We start from the raw sequence: 23769 nt of genomic DNA on the forward strand, positions 1-23769 counted from the left end.
ATTGTCAAAATGGCCATACTACCAAAAGTGCTATACAGATTCAATGCAATTCCAATTAAAATCCCAATGATGTACCTTACAGAAATAGAGCAAGCAATTATGAAATTCATCTGGAAGAATAAGAAACCAAGAATAGCTAAAGCAATCCTTAGCAGGAAGAATGAAACAAGGGGTATCACAATAACAGAACTTCAACTCTACTACAAAGCAATAGTAACAAAAACAGCATGGTATTGGTACCAAAATAGACAGGTAGATCAATGGTACAGAATAGAGGACATGGACACAAACCCAAATAAATACAATTTTCTCATATTAGACAAAGGTGCCAAAAATATGCAATGGAGAAAAGATAGCCTCTTCAACAAATGGTGCTGGGAAAACTGGAAAACCATATGCAACAGAATGAAATTAAACCCCTATCTCTCACCCTGCACATAACTCAACTCAAAATGGATCAAGGACCTCAGAATCAGACCAGAGACCCTGCATCTTATAGAAGAAAAAGTAGGTCCAAACCTTCAACTTGTTGGCTTAGGATCAGACTTCCTTAACAGGACTCCCATAGCACAAGAAATAAAAGCTAGAATCAACCACTGGGATAGATTCAAACTAAATAGCTTTCTCTCAGCAAAGGAAACTATCAGCAATGCAAAGAGAGAGCCTACAGAGTGGGAGAAAATCTTTGCCACTCATACTTCAGATAGAGCACTAATTTCCAGAATCTATAAAGAACTCAAAAAACTCTACACCAAGAATACAAATAATCCAATCAACAAATGGGCTAAGGAAATGAACAGACACTTCACAGAAGAAGATCTACAAGCAATCAACAGATATATGAAAAAATGTTCAACATCTCTAGTAATAAGAGAAATGCAAATCAAAACTACCCTAAGATTTCATCTTACCCAAATTAGAATGGCGATTATCAAGAATACAAGCAACAATAGGTGTTGGCGAGGATGTGGGGAAAAAGGTACACTCATACATTGCTGGTGGGGTTGCAAATTAGTGCAGCCACTCTGGAAAGCCGTATGGAGATTCCTCAGAAAGCTTGGAATGGAACCACCATTTGACCCAGCTATCCCACTCCTTGGCCTATTCTCAAAGGATTTAAAATCAGCATACTACAGAGATTCAGCATACTACAGAGATACACCCACATCAATGTTCATAGCTGCTCAATTCACCATAGCCAGATTGTGGAACCAATCTAGATGCCCTTCAGTTGATGAATGGATAAAGAAACTGTGGCATATATATACAATGGAATATTACTCTGCCATGAAGAATGATAAAATTATGGCATTTGCAGGCAAATGGATGAAATTGGAGAATATCATGCTAAGTGAGATAAGCCAATCTCAAAAAACTAAAGGACGAATGATCTTGCTGATAAGCGGATGAGTACATATAATGGGGGGTAGGAGGGGTTAGCGTTAGGGTTAGGGTTAGGTTTAGGGTTAGGGATAAGGAGGGTGGTAAGAATGGAGGAAGGAAGGACTGTATAGAGGGAAAAGAGGAGTGGGAGCAGTGGGGGGAAGGGAAAAAATAACAGAATGAATCAAACAACATTGCCCTATGTAAGTTTATGATTTTTAATAATAAAAAAAAAAAAAAAGGAATGAAGGCAGGTGTGGTGGTATATGCCTGTAATTCCAGTGGCTCAGGATGTGGAGGCAGGAGGATTCCAAGTTCAAAACCAGACTTAACAAAAGCAAGGCACTGAGCAACTCAGTGAGACCCTGTCTCTAAATAAAATAGAAAATAGTGCTGGAGATGTGGTTCAGTGGTTGAATGCCCCTGAGTTCAATCCCAGGTACCCAAAAAGAAGAAAAAAGAAAAGGAATTAATTTCATATCTTCCAAGACAAGCTAGAAGATAAGGCAGGAAATGGTACCATAAGAGAATAAAATTAAATAAGCCAAAGGGAAAAGGAAGATAACTGAAATGAGAGAAATGCAAGGAAATCCTAAACACAATGCCAAATTAAAATCCACATCTGTGGTGGTAAATAAAAGAACAGATATGATGGGAACTTGAATTTTAATCCAATTTTAAGTCAGAAATATATAAAAAGAATAAGATTTTCCAACAAAATGGGGATTCACCCTGGGAATTCAAGGTTATTCCAACAGTCAAATAACAACTAGTATATCAACCTATCAACAAACTAAAATGTAATGATCATTTCATTAGATACAGAAAAGTCATCATTCATGATAAAAACTCAGCAAAGAATATAGTTGACTTTCCATAACCTGATTAAAGATATCTATACTACTACTATCTATTCAACATTATGGTGAATCGTGAGAGACTAAATGATCTCTCTGAAGATCATCATGAAAATCCTGTCCACTACAATAAGGCAAGAAAAAATAATAAAAGGCATACAAATTGAAAAGAGAGAACTAAAACTTCCTTTATTTTCACATAATGTTTTGTGTATAGAGAATGCCAAAGAATCTGCAAAACACTTCTTAGAAATAGTAAGTAAATTAAACAAGGTCATAAGGTCCAGGTCAATTGTATTCCTTTATATTAGTAATGAACTATTGAAATTTCCAATTAATTGAAATGCTGTTGCCACTTCACAATAATGTGAAATGCTTAGGAATAAACCTGGCAAAATATGGACAAATTCTTTATGCTGAAAACCACAAATCATCAATAAGAGAAATCAAAGCTATAAATAATTGGAAAGATACACTACATTCATGAAATGAAAGACTCAATTACTAAGGTATCAGTTTCCCCAATTTGGTCTATACATTCCACACAATACCAATAGATATCCCAACAGGATTTTTGTAGATATTGACAAGCTTCTTCCAAAATTTATATAAAGCCAGATGTACTGAGACATGCCTGTAATCCCAGCAACTTGGGAGACTGAGGCAAGAGGATTACATGTTCAAGGTCAGCCTTAGAAACTAAGCAAGACCCTGTCTCAAAATAAAATTTAAAGAGAGTGCCTAGGGATGTAACTCAGAGATAGAAAGCTCCTGGGTTCAGTCACCAATACCACTAAACAAATAAATAATAAAATTTATATAAGAAAGTAACAAGAAATACCAAAACAATTCTGAAAAGAAGAGCAAAGTTGAAGAAGTCAAGGTTATAGTAAATGAGGAGAGTAAAGTATTGGCAAAAGAAATAAAGGAATATAGTTGCCATGTGAAGAGGTAAATGTTTTCCTGCTAGATACTAGAAACATGCAGCCAACCTAGTTCCTCCCCCACCCCAGGCATGTAAGTGAATCCATTAGGGACCCCTCATTCTCCCGTGCATCTTACCATCTACCTGCACCAGATGAGTGAGCCCAGGAAAGACAGCAGAAGAAATCTCCAGCAGAGGTCAAGCAAAATTGCCCACCCATAGACTTATATTGGGTTTTTTCATAACAATAAACAATAAATATATCAGGAATTCCAATGCCAACTGACAACAGTGGAAATATAAAGACAGGGAAGTCAGCAATAAATAAATAATGCTTATTTGATCTTATGGTGTGTATTAGTCAGCTTTTTTTGTTGCTGTGACTAAATGACCTGACCAGAACAACTGTAGAAGAGGAAAGGTTTATTTAGGGGCTCACAGTTTTAGAGCTCTTAATCCATAAGCAACAGACTTCATTCCTTGGTGCTTGAGGTGAGACTGAACATCATGGTGGGAGAGTGTGGCATATGGAAGCAGCTCACATCATGATCAGAAAGCAGAGAGAGAGTGTCCACTCGCCAGATACAAATATAGACCCAAAGTCACACCCCAATTCCCACCTTCTCCAGTCACACCCTATTCTTTCAGTTACCACTCAGTTAATCCCTTTCAGTTACTCCCTAACATTTCTCCTCTGAACCTTCTTGCATTGTCACACTTGTGAGTTTTGGAGGATACCACACATCCAAACCATAGTGTTTAAATATTTTACTTTTGCAAATTTTACAAAAATAAATGATCATGTGAACACATTGCCAAGGACCTGGCAAATTCAGTGGGAGAGTGAATTTGAAGCTTCATTCAGAATAAATCTACTTCTAGTAAGTATCACACTTAACACAGAAACACTGACATCTTCTTCAATGTCATGGAATACAAGAATACCAGCTGTAACCTTACTATTGTAGCATTGTTCTACACACTTTTCCCAGGAATAAATATATATTTACTGCTCTTTGTGATTATTTTATTTAATTAGTTACAACATTGTGAAACAACCAGATGACTGAGACCCAAAATACACTCCATCTGGTCATGGAGGATGTTATGGAGGAATGATATTCAACTGCCTACTAGACAATGGCCAGATAAAAGAGAGGCCCAAGGAAAATTTCTTAAGTCTGCTGTGTAGTATTTGCCCCAGAAGGAATATTATTCATAGGGAACTAAAGTCACATAAATTCCTTCTGGATATTAACCTTTACATAAACACAACAGATTCTGGCTTTAGAAAAAGGTTCACTGCTGGCCATAAGCTGGAAACCTTCTGTGGAAGTTCCCCCTTATTCTCTGGAACTTCTCCAGGGCCAAAGATACAACAGCCCTATGATGGACTTACAGGGTCTGGAGTCCTCCTCTAATACCATAGTAACTACCTTTTGTTGGGGAAGACTTTTAAGAGCTGTGGGAGCAAATATTAAAAGATATATACAACATTCCTTTCTTCATATCCTTCAGTGTGAAAACCTGATAAGAACTTCCTGATCTTCAAACCCAGTAAGGGAAACAATTTAGAAGACGTGACGGAGCGTTCATATATAAACATGGGCCAGCAAGAGGAATTAAGGCCTTATATCAAGTTACTCTGTGACAAGAAAGAATCAAAAAAGAAAAAAGGAAGGAAGGAGGGAAGAGAGGAAGAAAGAAAAGAAAAATAATCTCTGACCTGGAGATAAGGAACCCCCAACCCCAGGACAGCACTTAGGATGGCCAGGACCTCCTCCTGAATCCACAGCACCAGCATACAGTGGAGCCCCAGCTGAAGCCAACTGCCCCAGGTGTGTACTCCAAAGGAGACTCCTCCACACCTGAGAGTTCAACGCCAAGAACCAAGTTCAACTCTGCGGTAAGATCCAGGGCTGGCAAGTACCCACTGTAGTCTTGTCAACTTGATCATGAGACAACTTTGTGTCACACCAACCAGAAAAATCAGGCATGCATGCAGTTCAAAACAGAGTACAGCCAATCCAATATCTTATGTGGGCAGCAGAGCCTGGAATAAAACCCAAGAACTCAAGGCGGTCGAGCCACACTCCCTGCACTATACACAGAACATAAAGATCCTGAGTTCCATGGAGCTGTGAGACGGTGCAAGAAATGGCATGTACAGAAGTTGGCCAGGTGTGGGGCACAACTTGAATGGGAGCTGGGCAACAAGCACATGCCACTATGTGACCATGGCACACCCAGCCCAGAGGACATTATGTAGGAGAAGAAGGAGATGTGCCAACTGCTATGATGTTCTCTGAGTGGGATTCAAAGTGGGAGGTTATTCAGTAACTCCATGTATCCAAATCATTATGGAAAAAATACCTGCTGGGCTTAAGTATAAAAGATGACCTTGGAGCCACCTAGAGAGACTAGTAGGTCTTAATTGAAGACAGGGACTGTGTGCCCTGACCTGGGGAAACTGCAGACCTGCGCCCTAACATGGGGACTTTCTTTCATCTGCTCTGCTCCTTCTTCCATATTTGTGGAAAGGGGGGATGGTTCTTGGAAGTCACTTAAATTTGTTCCTTTCAAACCTTATAGTCAAATGGATGTTCCAGAAAGATGTTTCACAGTTATTCTAATCTTTTCCATCCCCTTACACAGAACAGGGGCTATGCCTGGTCCAGTTTGAGGAGTATGTAGTAATGTGTTACTTGGAGTTAATCTGAAAAATGAAGAACTTCTACCAGGGATCATAAGAAGCCTAACGACAGCCAGACCCAAGGACTTGCCTCAGGCCTGAGGGGGTGGAGCATAATGAGGGGTGTGCCAAGCTCGGGAATGGTCTATGGATACATGGCAACCTCATGCAAGATGTGAAATGTTTTCCACTTGCCAGTCTGCAAAAAGTTGCACTCTGGGCTTTACAAGTCACAAAACCAGCATCTCATGGAGACAGAATGTCACAATTACACAGTGAATTCATCTGCCCTTGCCATGCTCACTCCCTGCATGCAGTAGAGAGTTGGAAACAGTCAGACTCCACTGCGCATGGCAAGACCTATCTTGCATATTTAGTTTTATGTGAAACTGACAAACTTTTCCCAGTGGATTTACAATTTTATATCCTCACCACCTAAGTATGAGGACCCAGTTTCTTCATGTTCTCACCAGCATTTGGTGATGTCACTATTAAATATTTTAGTTTTTATGATGGTTATGTAGGCTATCTGTGTTGCTTTAGTTTTCATTTATTTAATGGTTAAAGATGTTGAACATATTTTCACATGGTTATTTGACATTTATATCTCTTTGCTGGAGAAACAGCTATTTAAGGGCTTTGCCATTTTAAGAAATTAGATTTACTCAGTGTCACAGATTTGACTGGTTGTTTACTGAATTCTACTGTTCCTTATAGAACAAATGACTGAGTTAAAAAAATATATAGATTTTGGGGTAGCATAGAATGAATTTGTTAGCACACATTATTTTTAGAAAATAATTATAATTTTGCAAAGTTTCAAGGCAGATATAATTGGCACTATCTGAAAACCAAATGGTTGTTGCCATTTTCACAGCCCAAGTCATGGAAACCAGCTACACTGTTTGAAGGCCATTTTTCCAAGACAAGGGTCTCATAGAAGCCTGATCACCTAGTCCTTGGATGATGTTTCTGACAGGCTTTAGATTTACCAGGGGATTATGGGACCAGTTAATTATAAAACCAATCAGTGAGCTAATATAGGCATACTGCTTGACATGATTGCAGCCATCTTGAGTCATAACCACCACAATTACCCCGAATAACCCTGGCCTATTTTCCCCATGTAATTTTCTAGCAGACTATAAGTAAATAAAACCATTAGAATGGTATGTGGTACCTAACAAAAGATCCTTGCACCATCTGTGCCAGGAGTGTGCCTGATGTTTTTCTTGTTAGTTTGAGACAGATCAGGTACAGATTTGACAAAAGCTACTTTTGTCCTGAGCACTATGTGAGCCTCTTCCCCGCCCCCGACCCAGGTTTCAGAGATCCACTGGTCTCGTGCCACCCTTGACCTTGGTCTGTCAATAAGACCTCAATAAATTGTACTCTGTGCAATCCTGCATCTATCTTTCCCTCGGCCTCTCAGTAACTTCCACCGTTGGCAGTTGGTTCTTTTACCCTGGATGCCTTAGTCTGGATCTTGAGTGTCCCCCCCAAGGCACAGATGTTAGAGACGTGGTCCCCAGTGTTGTGGCTGTTGGAAGGCTGTGGAAACATTAAGAGGTAAAACTAGTTCAGTTATTGGGGGAATGCCCTTGAAGGCAATTGCCCCCTTTTACTTTTTGGCCACAAGCTGAGCAGTTTTTCTTTACCAGGAATTCCCATCATGATGCGCTGTCTTGCCACAGGCCGAAATGCAATGGCTCCACCTAATTATGGACTGCAACCTGTAAAACTGAGTTAAAATAAACCTTTTCCCCCTCATAAGATTAATTTATTTCAGGTATTTTGTTGTAGTGACAAAAATTAACACAGTTCCATAAGACCAGATCCCACATCAGAGAGCAAAAGCAAATCCAGTCTCTGGAACTTCTGACCAACTAGCTATAAATTAGATGTTCCTAAAGCCCTTTCTTTGGGTTAGGTCATTCACTAGATCTGCTTACTGAACTAAGGAAAGCATTTTACTTATGTTTACCGATTTATTATAAAAGGTAAGACCAAGAATGCAGATAAACAGCCATGTGAAGAGATACATAGGGCAAGATACATGAGTAAGGGTGCAAAGTTTCCATTCCTTCTTTAAGTGCTTTAGCTTTAAAAAGCATCTTGGTCTATTAGGCAGCATAGCAACTCTTTAAACCCCATCCTTTTGGGTTTTTTTGATGGAAGGTTCATTATATGGGCAGATTTATTAGATCATTGGTCACTAATAATCAGCTCAACATTTAGAATTTCTCCCCTCCTTGGAATTTGGGGTATGGGGTTGAAAATTCCAACCCTCTAATCACATGATTGGATCCCCTGGCAACCAGTCCCCTTCCTGAAGCTATCTTCAGCCACCAACCATCTAACATCTCATTAGCATATGAAAAAATGCTTAGCACTTTTGGTTTTAGGAACTATGTACCAGGAAATGGAAATGAAGACCAAATATGTATTTCTTTTTATAAATCACAATCACAGATAAAGATTGATAGATAAATGATAGAAGATAGATGATAGATAGATAGATAGATAGATAGATAGATAGATAGATAGATAGATAGACAGACAGACATGATTTGGATCTTAATTGTCTCCCAAAGGCCCATATGTTAAAAGCTTGGTCCCCAGCTTGGCACTGTTGGGAGGTGGCAGTAATGTTTAGAGTTGAGGCCCTCATGGGAAGTCTTTGGGTCCCTGGGAGCATGCCCTTCAAGAGGATTGTTGGATCCTGTTCCTTCCTCTTTCTCTCTTTTGTTTCCCAGTAATGAGGTAATTTTCCACATGCTTCCTGCCATGATGTGCTGCCTCACTACAAGTTCAAAAGCAAGAGTCAACCAACCACGGAATGGAACCTCCAAAACTATGACCCCAAATAAACCTAATCTCTTTTTTAAAAATTTATTTTTTATACATGACAGTAGAATGTATTTTGACATATTATACATATATAGAGTACAACTACCCTCTCTTCTGGTTGTTTTTTTGGTACCAATGATTGAACTCAGGGGCACTTGACTACTGAGCCACATCCCCAGCCCTATTTTGTATTTATTTAGAGACAGAGTCTCACTGATTGCTTAGCACCTTGCCATTGCTAAGGCTGCTTTGAACTTGAGATCCTCCTGCCTCAGACTCCTGAGCCCCTGGGATTACAGGTGTGCACCACTATGCCCGGCTTCCTCTGGTTGTTTATGATGTGGAATTGCACTGGTCACATATTCATATGTAAACATAGGAAAGTGATGTCTGATTCAGTCTATTAACTTTCCTACTCCCATTCCCCCTCCCTTCCCTTCATTCACCTTTGTATAATCCAAAGTACTTCTATTTTTTTTCCTGTCCTGTCCACATGGTGAGTTAGCATCCATTGTGAGTTAGTCAGAGAGAACATTCGACCTCTTTCGACCTTTAAACCTAATCTCTTTATAAATTGATTATCACAGGTATTTGTTATAGTGGCAGAAGACTGACTAACAGATGAGTAGGTAGGTAGGTAGGTATATATGTAGAACAAATGAGCCTAAACATCACGAGACAGACTTATTATTGTTTTATTCAATTTGATTTAAATTTACCTCTTTCAATGCCCTCTATTTTTCCTCTTCCTTTTTTTTTTCTTTTTTTTTTTTGGTACTGAGGATTAATCCCATGGGCATTTTACCACTAAGCCACATTCCAAGCCCTTTTTATTTTTTGACACAGGATTTCGCTAAGTTACATAGGGCCTCACTAAGTTGCTAGGCTGACCTTGAACTTGTGATCTTCTTGCCTCAGCTTCCTGATCACTGGGATAATAGACATGTGTCACCATGCCTAGTTCTATTTCTTTTTTATCTCTGATTTTCCTTCCATCTGAAGAATACCCAGCAGAATTTCCTTTAGTATCATCAAATTCATTTTCTGTTGATCTGAAACTTCTTTTTTTTTTAGATTTTTTTTTTAAGTTGTCAATGGACCTTTATTTATTTGTATGTGGTGCTGAGAATTGAACCCGGCGCCTCACCCATGCTAGGCAAGCGCTCTACCACTGAGCTACAACCCCAGCCCAAAATTTCTGTATTTTAATTGTTATATATAATGACTATTTTCAGTTGACAGAGACTTCTATATTAGTTGTCATTTTTTTTTTTTTTGGCACCTCGAAATTATCATTCCAGTACTTTCTGACCTTCATTTTTGTTCTGAGAAGCCATCTGTAAGGCTAACTGTTGCCTTTTTTATGGTAATCGGCCTCTTTTCTCTAGCTGCTTCAAAGATTTTTCCATTTGATTTGCTTTATGCAACTTCTCTGTGAAGTGTCTTTTTATTTAGCTAGCATGGGATTTGATGGACTTCTATGTATTGATGTCCTTCATCAATTCTAAAAAATATCAGCTATCATCTCTTCAAATGTTTAAAAGATTTTGCAAAATGTCATTTTTATAGCTTCTAGTTTTCTGGCAAAATTTTCTGGGTTGGCTTTTCTGTTCTTAAACATAGTCAGCATCATTATTTTTTGTTGGAGGCCGCTGCCCTGTAGGGCCCGCAGTGGTGGCTGGCCTCGCCCTAAGATGGCGCCGAGAAGCCCAGCTGCAAGTGCTTTCTATTGGCTGACTGATCTCCTCCGTCTGTGCTTAGCTTGTGATCAGTACAGGTCCTCATTACCCACCTTTAAGTCTACACGAGCCAAACGCCTGACCCATTAAGGTGATTGGCTGTTATATCCCATAAAGCTGGGTATTTTGCCCGGCGGCGGGAGCAAGCAAGGCAGAGCAAGCAAGGCCAGGAGGGCAGGTAGCAGTTGCGGGACAAGAAAAGAGGAGAAGTGGCTGCGGCACGACGAGAGAGGAAGAAGAGAGAAGTGGCAGCTGCACGAGAGAAAAGAAGGAGAGAGAAAGCTGCACGACAAGAGAAGAAGGAGAGAGAGAGCTGTGTGACAAGAGAAGAAAAAGAAGACGGCAGCCGTGGAGGAGGAGGAAGAACCAGGCACTCGGCTCAGAAGTTCTCCCATAAAAATAAAGACCTTAAAACTTCATTTGAGAGCCGAGTCTTCATTGTACTCGCTGGACGAGACAATTTTTTAGACTATGTCTGACAGTCTATAACATATTTTGATAGCCACGTCTCTAAGAGTTTGTATATGTTGATTTCTTTCTGCTTGTTTTCCCAAATTACTTTGTCCCACTGTTTGCTGGTTTTGTTTTACTGTATTGATGAAACCCAAACTATTTCTTTCTAAAATAGTGAAGATTGTTGAGCTAATGACAATTAAAATGCAGGGGGCACTTTCCTGCCTTTTGTTTGTTTGCTTAAAGGCAGGACATAAATTCTCCAGTACTGAAGACAGCTGCTTATTAGCTCAGAGACAGCACCAGGGACACCAGTGAAACCTGAGAGCAGACCTTCCTTAGTCTCTTTCCAGAGTTTCCCTGCCACTGAGAGCTGTGCTTGACTTCTCTTTTGTCTTTTCGCCTTCTAAGTTCTTTCTCTTTGTTAAAAATACGATTTAAGCAGGCTCCTAGGCCATGGAGCTGAGTTACTTTTTTCCCATCTGATGCACATGGTATGCATTGATAAACTTGCTTAGTTTTTGTTGTTTTGTTCTGTTGTGTTGTTGTTGTTTTGCTTTGCTTTGCTTTCTTCTCTCATTAATCTGTTTTTCCTGCCAGGAGTGTGTCTCAACTATAGACTTATTGGGGTTGAGAAAAGAATGTATAATTTTCTCCCCACCAGTGTTCAATGTTTTATTTGTAAACGACTTAAGACTACAGGTATTATTTTTCTTCTGATAACACTTTTCTTCTGATAACACTTTTCTTCTTGATTCTTGTGGTCTAGGACCATCTTAATCCAAGTTTAAGAATTGAGAAGCTAATAAAATAAATGGTCATCCAGGATCCCCACTGGGTGATCCCCAAACTCTGACTCTGGTCCTCTTAACTCCCCCAAACACTGTTCATCCTAACAACTGCCAATCTCAGATCAGCAAAACACGTTGGCGTTTCTAGATTGCCCTGTATCTCAGTCCTGTAACTGTCCATTGCCTTGCTTGGTGTATGATATCTTTAGATGACACTTTGTATCTACGTTAGTTTTTTTCCAGCGGAAGCATTTGCCCAAATGACAGAGTCTGGTATTATTGGGCTCTATTTTTCTATAACTAAATTCATCTTGATTTTGAATATCTTACTTGGTAGTGAGAGAAAGGAATTCAAAGTTTCTAACTATAGTCTTTAAAGTTTTAAAATAGTAAATTCAACTTCTCATGGAAAAAGAAATAGTCTTTGAGGCAAATATTGAGTGCCTTTCAATTCTTTTTCCACCCCTTTGCCCCAGATGTGATCAGGTATAATTGGAAGCTTAATGATCCTTGAAGAAATGAATGAGGTACCTTGAGTCCATACATATGATGTTAGGTTAACCTCTAATACTCACTTTTCTCCAGTACTGAAATCAGTGGGCACGTTAGTGAGATTGCAATCACTGTAACAAAATACCTAAGAGAATCAACTTGAAGGAGGAAATGTTTATTTCGGCACAGGTTTACAGGTTTTAGCCCACGTTTACAGGTTTTAGCCCACGGTCACTTGGCCCTGTTGCTTTGGGCCTGTGGGGGCATAGCACATCATGGCCAGAGCATGCGGTGCAGAAGGGTTCACAACTCCTGGCACGTGAAAAGTAAGGAGAGAGAGAGAGAGAGAGAGAGAAAGGGGTCAGGTCCCCATATTCCCTTCAGTGCCCCCAAAGACCCCCAGTGACCTAATTTCTTTGCACGAGGTCCCACTTCCTAAGGTTTCACCACCTTCAAGCATTTAACATATACGTTTTAGGGGGACATTTAAGATCCAAGCCATAATGATGGATATTGAACCTCTTGGTCCATTTTCTAGGTACAATCAGAGTAAGTTCTTTCTAATCAGTAAATTTACACTGAATTTCCCATTGTTCGCTGGGATATAAGTTCATGGAAATGTTCAGATCACTTATAGAAAATGAAGAAGCTATAGATTTATAAACTTAAACCACAGTATATAAATTTCAATACCATTTCATGTTTATCAAATTTATTAACAGAGTTGCAAAGTATTGCTTATAATTTCTTTAGCTTTTCTCCATTTCTTATGGTTTCTCCTTCTTCAACCTGAGTTTTCTGTATTTACATTGTTTCCATTCCTTCTTGAGAAGGTAAACTATTTAATAAAGTTTGCTTTCCAGAAATAAGTTCTTAGAATGTATATCTATTCTTTTTTTTCCTGCCTCATTTATTAGTACTTTTATCTTTAGTTGTTCCTTTTGTTTACTGTAGGGTTATTTTTTTTAAAGGAGGAGCTATTTTTTTTAATTATTTTTAAGTTGTAGGTGGACACAAAACCTTTATTGTTTTATTTTATGTGGTGCTGAGGATCAAACCCAGGGTCCCATGCATGCTAGGTGAGCACTCTACCACTGAGTCACAACCCCAGCCCCTGTAAGGTTATTTTTCTTTCCCAACAAATAAGATCAATATTAATTTGATTTATTTTAATTATTTCCCTTTTGGTTATGAAAGTAATTAAAGGTACATGTTCTTCTGAGTCCACCTTTTTGACATGGAGTATATAAAGGAAACTTCTTTCATTTTTAATCAGTTGAATTCTTCTAGTAACCACTCTCATAAATAAAATCGAGGATTTTTTTCATTATAATTAGAGAATGTGGTCTGTATTCTTTGATATTTTGGATTTATTCAAGTTTTTCTTTATGACCTACTACATGAAGAAAATTTATAAATATTTTATGAGTTAGAAGGAACTGCATTATCTGTCTACTAGATGTAGAACTGAAGAAATGTATATCAACTAAAACAATCTTATTAATTCAGTGTTTGTCTCCCTGTGGCTTTACATATTTTTTCTCTATCATACAAGGACAGAGAGATCAAATACAGTTTTCCATTACTATTATATTCTGTACATTTTCTCCATATTCCTGAAAAGAATATTTTGATTCCTATATTTGTAACATTCTCATCTTGATTATATCCTGAATTATCATAAATGACCTTTTTATCATGAATTCCAGTTGTTCCAGCATTACAATTTTAAGTTCTTTTATTACATATTTATACTCATACTTTAAATTTGAATCTTCTAAAAAATCTCTTTTGAATGTTTTCTTTCTTTTTATTGGTACATTATGATTATACATAATATTGGAATTCATTGTGACATATTCACACATGCACTTAATTTGATCAATTTCTTTTCCCGATACTGTCCCTTTTCCTCCTATTTTTCCTTCCCCCATCCCCTTTCTCAACTCTGTTGAACTGGTTTCCATTTTCTTTCCCATTAGTCCTCTTTTTACCTTTCCTCTCTAGCCATGTTCATTTCCATATATGAAAGAGCACATATGACCCTTCACTTTCTGAGTCTGGCTTATTTCACTCAACATGAAATGTTCTCCAGTTCCATCCAGTTTTCTACAAATAATATAATTTTATTTTTCTTTATAACTGAATAAAACTCCATTGTTTATATATACCACTTTTTTTTTAACCCATTCATCTGTTGACAGACACCTACGCTGGTTGCACAAGTTGGTTATTGTGGATTTCACTGCTATAATCATGAATATGCACATATCACTATAGTATGCAGGTTTTAATTTTCTTTGAAAAACACTGAGTAGTGATATAGCGGGGTCATGTGGTAGTTTCATTCCTAGTCTTTTGAGGTTCCACCATACTGATTCCCATAGTAGTTGTACTAATTTACAATTCCAAGAGTGGGATTCCTTTTCCCCCATATTCTTCCTAGCAAAAAATATGTCTTTTATAAACAGCATATAGTTGGGTTTGCATTTCTTTATTTGATTATTTTTTATTCAGTCAATGATTTTATTCCTTTCAAGTTATGCATGTGTTTATGTGTGAATATATAGACAAAATAAGTTTTAATTCTGTATTATTTTGCAACTTTTTTCATGCTTCATTGATACTTTCTTCAATTTCTAACTTTTATGTAGTTTCCCATTGTTTGCTTTTCACCCCATCCTCTGACAGAAAAACTTGGAAGCTATACTCTGATTTTTATTTTTTTAATAATGGTAACATTTAAATTTTTAAATAAACATTGTTAAGGTTTAGCTATTAGGTATTCCCTGATAGCTCATATGTGAGACAATATAAGGTTTAGAGGTGAAATGATTGGGTTGAGAGCCTCAATCCAATCAGTGAATTAATCCCCTGATAATTAACTGAGTGGTAACTGAAGGCAAGTAGGGTATGGCTGGAGGAGATAGGTCACTGGGACTGTGCTTTGGGATATATATTTTGTATGTGGCTAGTGCAGGGTCAGTCTCTCTCTCTCTCTCTCTCTCTCTCTCTCTCTCTCTCTCTCTCTCTCTCTCTCTCTCATTGCCAAGTTCCCAGCTGCTTTCCTCTGCCACACCCTTCTGCCATGATATCTTGACTCATCTCAAGCTCCAAGGAATGGACTCAGCCATCTATGGATCTATGGACTGAGACCTCTTAAAGTATGATCCCCAAAATAAACTTTTCCTCCTTAAACTTGTTCTTATCAGGTCTTTTGGTCACAGGAGTGAAAAACCTGACTAAAACACATATATATTTCTCACTTTCAGAAACAGAATGGAATAAGCATGAAAACTCTCAATTTTTGATCATGCTCCAAGATTTTATTTAATTATTATCAAATTATTATTTTTGTATCATATAGTTTTTGTTTCAATAATTGTAAACTGCAGTCTGCTTTATAATGTTTCTGTTTTACTAAAGTTCATGTTGACAATTCATTGTTTATAATACTTCTTCAGTTATACATTATTTCTTATTTTATTTTTTCCTTTGGTGAAGGATTTATTTCTGTTATCATTGCTCATTACACTTTGGAGACAACTCAGTTAGATATAGAATTCTTGGCTTACTCCTTTCAGTCAAGTATCAATTAACAAATTATTCTTTTTTCCTAGTACCAAGGATTGGACCCAGGGGTGTTTTTCCACAAAGGTACCCTCCCCAAGTCCTTTTTAATTTTTTTTATTTTGAGACAGGGCATCACTAAACTGTTGTGGCTGGCCTTGAACTTGCGATCCTCCTGCTTCAGTCTTAATGAGCCGCTGGGATTACAGGAGTTTCCCACCATACCGGGCAATAAATTATTGAATATCTACATTGTGACAGTAATTGTGCTAGATGTTGGAAATAGAGAAATGGTTCCTGCCCTCACAAAAATGATGTTGAAGAAGTAATTTCAAGTGACTTGAATATTAACAAAAGTGGCAAACTGGGTAGCAAAAGAATACAGAATAAAAAAATTTAAACTAAGGTTAAATTTAACTTTCAATGTGAAGAACATATCTTTATTGACACTTTATAATCACTCTTATTTATAGGGTAAAATTTGATGTTTCAATAAATCTATACATTGTATATTGATCCAGTGCTAAGTATCAAAGTACTTAGCACTTCATTATCTTATGCACTTATCACTTCTTTTGGAGAGACAAATTCCTGAAGAAGTGAGACTTAAGACCTAAAGAGCAAGTAGGAGTCACTGGGTAAAGGATGAGAAAAGGGTGTAAGAAAAGTAGGCAGATGGTAGCTTGTACAAAAGAGCTGAAGGGGAGAAAGGACAGGTTTTCCCAAATGATGCAATAAGGAATGTATTATCTGCAGAGACCTGAAAATAAATTAAAAATTGATAAAAATAAATCTACTTTTTATTAGCAATAGGGGTCAGCCATTCTAAATAATATCAGTAATACAACATTCCTCTCCACATTTCCAGTTCTAGCTGGGACATGTAAAGAGCATGAAAGTAGTTATTCCTATAGTGAAAAAAAAATCCAGAAAAACAGAAAATCAGTTCTCCTTGGACCTATCAGAGAATGGTGTTTCAGGACAAATCAACTCCCCCAAATCTGGAAAGAAACCAGTTTAAAACTTCTGACCTGAATTAGAAACTTTGGGGACCATAATCTGGTAATGAGATAGTAGAGACAAAGGATATATGCACTCCTGGGACTTGGCTCATAACCTGAGAGCCATTAAAAGGTGTCAACTTAGCTTACAGTTTGTCAGATACCAAATGAACCTGATTCATTCACCCTCAACAGTACCAAGTGCATCGCTAGAGCGAGGGTCCTTGCATGTAGCTCACCAGGGCACCATTCCTAAACCCCCTGCAAGCAGCCACTGAAGCTAGCTCTTCTTAGTTCTAGTGATCCAGTCTGACCCTTTCTTCTTGAAACTGTGTCTCCCTTTTGAAGTGGAGGCCACAATAGGGACACTGCCTATGTATTCAGACTCAAGTAACTTGACTTAATTTCCTTTGTCAATGAGTCAAAGTTCTCAGAGTCCAGATCTAGTAGAAACATTTACAAGGTTATTGTGATGAAGTGACAGAGTCTAAGTTTGGGTTGGTGTTTAAGCAAGAGGCTCCCAGGGGCCATGATTCTGGAGGGACCTCATGTTTTCATTAGGCTTACCTCCAAAAATCCCATTATATTCTCATGGGGAATAATCAAAGCAAGCTCCCCTGTGACTTTAGCAGGGTTAGGAAAAGAGAAAATAATAATCATATAACCCAGAGAATTTTGGACAATAAAGGCTTCTCTCCGAAGGAAAAGCACACAAAACTATCCCATCTGTGGTAAAGGTGATTTGTGACTCTTGCCCCACCCACCCTTCCTGTCTCACTTATGGGAGGAAAAACACCAGGAAATGTTTGTGAAGCTCATAGTCCACTGACAAATCCCCATTAAAAAGCTAAAATTTAATCATAACCTTAAAGAAGAAAGTGTCCTTCCCACACCATATACCATACCCATAGGTCTCTACTGTGATAACAATGGGTCACAACTGAAAGAGTTCCTAGTCACAAAATCTCTCCAAAGAGGTCTTATGGAAGCCAAACATCAACAAGGAAGTTTAAAAACAAAGACATACAAGAATTTGAAGCTTCTAACACCTATAGCTATAGCAAATGTGAACATAGCTCAACTTCTAGACAGATTAACATAAAACTGCACACTAAAGATCTTCTACCCAATTTTTATTACCTAATCCAACATGTCCAATTTCAACAAAAAAAATCACAAGGCATGCTAAAAGGCAAGAAAACGCAGCCTGAAGAGACATGTAACAGAAACACATATAGATATAACACATTTTAGAATTATCAGACAATTTAAAATAACTATAAATAACATGCTAAAGCCTGTGATAGAAAAGGTAGACAATATGCAAATGTGATAGAAACTGTAAAAATCAAAGGTAAATGCTAGAAATAAAAAACACTATAACAGAAATGAAGAATGCCTCTGATGTTCTCATTAATTTGTACACAGTTAAGGAAAGAATCAGTGAGTCTGAAAATAGGTCAATAAAAACTTTGCAAACTATAAGGTAGAGAGAAAATAGAATTTTTAAAAGAGTTGAGACTGGGGTTGTAGTTCAGTAGCGGAGCACTTGCCTAGCATGTGAGAGGCACTGGGCTCAATCCTCAGTACCACATAAAAATGAATAAATAAAATACAGGTATTGTTTGTGTTCTTGATAAAAGCCATTCTAATTGGAGTAAGATAAAATCTTAGAGTTGTTTAGTTTTAATTTGCATTTCTCTAATTACTAGAGATGTTGAACACTTTTTCATATATTTATTAATTGCCTGTGTGTCTTCTGTAAAGTGTCTGTCCAGTTCCTTGGCCCATTTATTGATTGGGTTCTTTGTATTTTTGTTGTAAAGTTTTGTAAGTTCTTTATAAATTTTGGAGATAAGTGCTCTATCTGAAGTGTGTGTGGAAAAGATTTTCTCCCACTCCGTAGGCTCTCTCTTCACATTCTTGATTGTATTCTTTGCTGAGAAAAAGCTTTTTAGTTTGAGTCCATCCCATTTATTGATTCTTGCTTTGATTTCTTGTGCTGAGATTTCATTTTACTCCAAATAGAATGGCTTTTATCAAGAACGCAAACAATAATAGATGTTGGCGTGGATGTGAGGAAAAAGACACACTTTTACACGGCTGGTAGAGTTGCAAATTGGTGCAGCCACTCTGAAAAGCAGTATGGAGAATCCTAAGAAAACTTGGAATGGACACAACTTTAGACCCAGTTATCCCACTCCCTGGGTTATACCCAAAGGACCTAAAATCAGCAAACTACTGTAACACAGCCACATCAATGTTTATAGCAGCTCAGTTCACAATAGCTAGATTGTGGAACCAACCTAGATGCCCTTCAACAGATGAATGGATAAAGAAACTCTGGTATATATACACAATGGAATACTATTCAGCCATAAAGAAGAAGAATATTATGGCATTTGCAAATAAATGGATGGAATTGGAGAATATCATGCTAAGTGAAATAAGCCAACCCCACAAACCCAAAGGCTGAATGTATTCCTTGATAAGTGGAGAATGACATATAATGGGGGTGGGGTAGGGAATGAGAGAATAATGGGGGAACTTAAGAATATGTAGAAGGAAATGAGAGGGAGGGGGTTACGAAAAATGGTGGAATGAGACGGACATCATTACCCTATGTACATGTATGATTACACGAATGGTATGAATCTATATTGTGTACAACCATAGAAATGAAATTATGTACCCCATTTGTGTACAATGAATCAAAATGCAGTCTATAAAAAGCTAAAAGCTAAATAAAAATAATAATAAAAAAATAAAATAAAATACAGGTATTATGTCCATCTATGACTTAAAAATAATTTAAAAAACAAAAGAGTAAAACATCCAAATGCCATATAATCATATTGAAACTTTAAGAAAGCAGATAGATTTCTAATAGATCAGCTTGTTTTGCTTTTTTTCTGAAAACAAGAGATTCCAATCTATGTGAATCAGCATAAGGAAGTCCCCTTTGCTTTAACTCTTATAAAAAAGTAATCTGAAGTAACTTAATATGAACCAATCAGATTTTTTCTATTGTTCTTTTTCCTTATTCCCGCCTCATAAAACCCACTGATCTACTATGCAAGTGGGAGTTACTATTAAATTTTGTAGAATGGAGACTATACTAATTTATAAATTATATATAAGAACCAATTAGACTTACAACTAAATTTGTTGTAATTTTGTCTTTCGATCACATCCAAACTATGAGATGATTTCAAATAGTATAAAATATGTGTAACTGGAATAAAAAAGGAAAAGAAAAATAAAATGGAGCAAAAAATATATATATTTGAAGTGATAATGGCCAAGAATTCTCCAAAATTAATGGCAAACATTAAAGCACAAATTCAGAAAGCTCAGAGAACATCAAGTGAATAAATACTAAAAAAAAAAAATCTATTTTTCAGTATATTGTATCAAAGTGCAAAAAACCAAAGACAAAGTCTTGATGGAGACATTTATTTTAAACACCTTAAATACAGAACAAGGACAAGAGTTAAAGTGGATTTCTTATCAGAAACCATGAAAGCAAGAGAGTGGTTGAAAATAAAAGAATTAAAAAAAAAATCTCCAACAATCTAGAATTTTGTATCTAGTACAAAAGGGAAGATTAAATAATGTTGTTTTTTTTTTTTTTTTTGGACAAATAAAAACAAAGGGAATTTATCACCAGCAGACCTGTCCTTTAAGAAATGTATATTAAAAACAAGTTGTTCCAGGAGAAGAAAATGATATAGGTCAGATACATAGGTCACATAAAAAAGGGAGCCTTAGAGAAAAAAAAAATCAATGAAGGTAGATAAAATCTTTTGTTGCACTTATTTGTAATTAAAATAACTTTTTTAAAAACAATAATAGTGACAAAATGTGGGGTGATTTTTGCACGTGGATAAGTAGAATGAGTGACAGTGATGTCAGAGGAACTGGATGGTGGAATTGGGCGTGCATAAGACGTGTGCGCTCTGTGTGAAGTGGCACGGTACGATCTAAGATGGACTGACTACCTAACAACATACACTGTGAACTTTAGGACAATCAGTAAAAACTTTTAAAAGAAATGTAATTGATATGTTAAGAGACAAAATATAATAATATGAAATGATCAGTTAAAACTAGAAAAAGCAGAACGAGGAGAAATCAGAAACAAAGAACAATTATACTGAATAGAAACTATTAAAAATAGGACAAGTATTAATTCAACCTTGTCAAAAATTACTTAAATGTGAATGCTATAAATATACCAATTAAAAGATAGAGACTAGGAGGATCCAAGATGGTGGACTAGAGGGAGGCTGCATTCCTTGTCGCTCCGAAACTTCGGTTTCAAGCAGAGGATATCTATTTCTTGGTGAGGCAGTTTTTGCTGCTTATCGATCCCCTGCTGTTTACCCCATTTGTCTGCTGTGATCACCTGCAGTCTGCCAGCATATCGATGCCTTTTTTGAGTGCAGATTGCTCACTGTCAGGTGCCTATCATCTGCCATTTGCCTGCCTCTTGCCTGTCCATCGCCTGCCTTACATCTATCCATCACCCAACATACAAGGTTCACCTCCCGATCATCTGACAACAGTCAGCAAACTGATCGCCGACTGCCAGTGGAGCACCAGCTGCCTGCTGCTGCCTGGAAGTTCTCTGTCACAGTACCTACAGGTTTGATTACACGTGGCTGCCGCCATTTTGAGACAACAGCCAGGCCCTGTAGGACCCCTGGCTGGACTGACTGAGCCCTGTCTTCAGGATCCCTCAGCCCAACTGATCACTCCCTGCCTCTGGGGCCCTCATATTGACTGACTGCTCCCTGCTGCCAGGACCCCCACACCAACTGACTGCACCCTATCACTGGGACCCCAAACCAACTGATTGCACCTGGCCTCCAGGATCCTGCAACCACACCAAACATGCCTGACCTCCAGGACCCCTGCCTGACCAACTGCACCCCACCTCCAGGACCTCCAGCTGACCATGGCCACACCCTGAGCTGCAGCTCCCCATTTGCCAACACATTTGGAAGCCAGAGCATCCATCTTGGGTAATCCTGGAAGCCGAAGCTCCAATCTTTAGGTGGGGCAAATCCCATCCTAAGACACCTGCTGGAGGCTTGAAGCTCATTGTCAGCTACCTCTCATGCATCAGGCTACTGAAGACTGGGAGGTTTCATTACTATATGACTGTTATAGTGTAGATTTTCTTTTTTCTCCTTATTGAAAAATTTTAAGTTTTTATTTCTTTACTTTTCTTGCTCTCTTTTCCTTTTGTTTGCCTGCTCCCTCAGAGTCTTTCTCCCTTTTTTGCATGCTAACATCCAATTTCTTTTGATTATACTCTCACCCTTTCTATTATCTAGAACTTCTGTATATTCTTTTCTTATCCCATTAACAGCTACATTCTACATCTCTCTGCATCCTCTTTGTCCTCCATTAGAGACTGCAGACCTTATTGCAAATCTGTTTGTTTTACTGAAGATAATATTTGAACTCATTCTGTTTATTATGATAATATTTTTATTGTCCTCATAGGGGCTACTTGATCTAGGATTGCATAGTGTCTGAATTGGGCACTGCTAATATTGATCTCCCCTTAAAGAAAAGGTTTTGGAAACCTATAGGGCCAGTATAAGCCTATAGGGGGAAAGCTGCAATACCCCAGATCTGCACTGCTAGAGGGGAAGATAGATGAACAACATGAAAAAACAAGGGAAGAAAATGATCCAAACAAATCCAGATTCTATATTAATGGAATCCAATGACAGTATGTTAGAAGAAATGTCAGAAAAGGACTTCAGATTATACATGATTAAGATGATTCACAAAGCAAAGGATGAAATAAGAGAGCAAATGCAGGCAATGAATGATAATACCAATAAGCTGAAAGAGCAAGTGCAGGAAGCAAAAGATCATTTCAACAAAGAGATAGAGATTCTCAAAAAAAAACCAAATGGAAATCCTTGAAATGAAGGAAACGATAAACCAAATAAAAAACTCAATGGAAAGCATCACCAAAAGACTAGACCACTTGGAAGACAGAACCTCAGACAATGAAGACAAAATATTTAATCTTGAAAATAAAGTTGCCCAAACAGAGAAGATGGTAAGAAATCATGAACAGAATCCCCAAGAACTATGGGACATCATGAAACGACCAAATTTAAGGATTATTGGGATTGAGGAAGGCACAGAGATATAAACCAAAGGAATGAACAACCTATTCAATGAAATAATATCAGAAAATTTCCCAAACCTGAAGAATGAAATGGAAAATCAAATACAAGAGGTTTACAGAACACCAAATGCACAAAATCATAACAGATCCACACCAAGGCACATTATAATGAAAATGCCTAACATTCAAAATAAAGATAGGATTTTGAAGGCCGCGAGAGAAAAGCATCAGATTACATATAGGGGGAGACCAATACGGATAGCAGCAGACTTCTCAACCCAGACTCTAAAAGCTAGAAGGGCCAGAACCAACATATTTCAAGCTCCGAAAGAACATGGTTGCCAACCAAGAATCCTATACCCAGCAAAACTAACATTCAGATTTGAAGATGAAATAAAATCCTTTCATGATAAACAAAAGTTAAAAGAATTTACAAATAGAAAGCCTGCACTACAGAATGTTCTCAACAAAATATTCCATGAGGAGGAAATGAAAAACAACAATGTAGGTCAGCAAAGGGAGGAACTACCTTAGAGAAAAACCACTCAAAGGAGAAACCAAGCCAAATGAAAAACTAAAAATAAGCCCCAAAGACTGGGAATACAAATCATATCTCAATAATAACCCTGAACGTTAATGGCCTAAACTCCTCAATCAAAAGACATACACTAGCAGAATGGATTAAAAAGAAAGACCCAACAATATGCTGCCTGCAAGAGACTCATCTCATAGAAAAAGACACCCACAGACTAAAGGTGAAAGGATGGGAAAAAACCTACCATGCACATGGACTCAGTAAAAAAGCAGGGGTTTCCATCCTTATCGCAGATAAAGTGGACTTCAAGCCAAAGTTAGTCAG

At 37.6% G+C, this 23769-nt stretch overlaps 1 protein-coding gene across 1 annotated transcript in view; it reads right to left on the minus strand.

Annotated features, from left to right (window-relative positions):
* The window catches only part of PAPPA2 (pappalysin 2), a 515818-nt gene that overhangs the window by 463417 nt on the left and 28632 nt on the right, over positions 1–23769 (minus strand). The window contains exons 3-4 of the mRNA XM_079106960.1: positions 7322–7408; positions 4892–5218 (exon numbers count right to left, since the gene is read on the minus strand). The gene's annotated coding sequence lies outside the window, so the exon portion shown is untranslated. The remainder of the gene's footprint in view (positions 1–4891; positions 5219–7321; positions 7409–23769) is intronic.

The sequence above is a fragment of the Sciurus vulgaris genome, assembly GCF_902686455.1.
Source record: "Sciurus vulgaris genome assembly, chromosome: 12".
Lineage (NCBI taxonomy): Eukaryota > Metazoa > Chordata > Mammalia > Rodentia > Sciuridae > Sciurus > Sciurus vulgaris.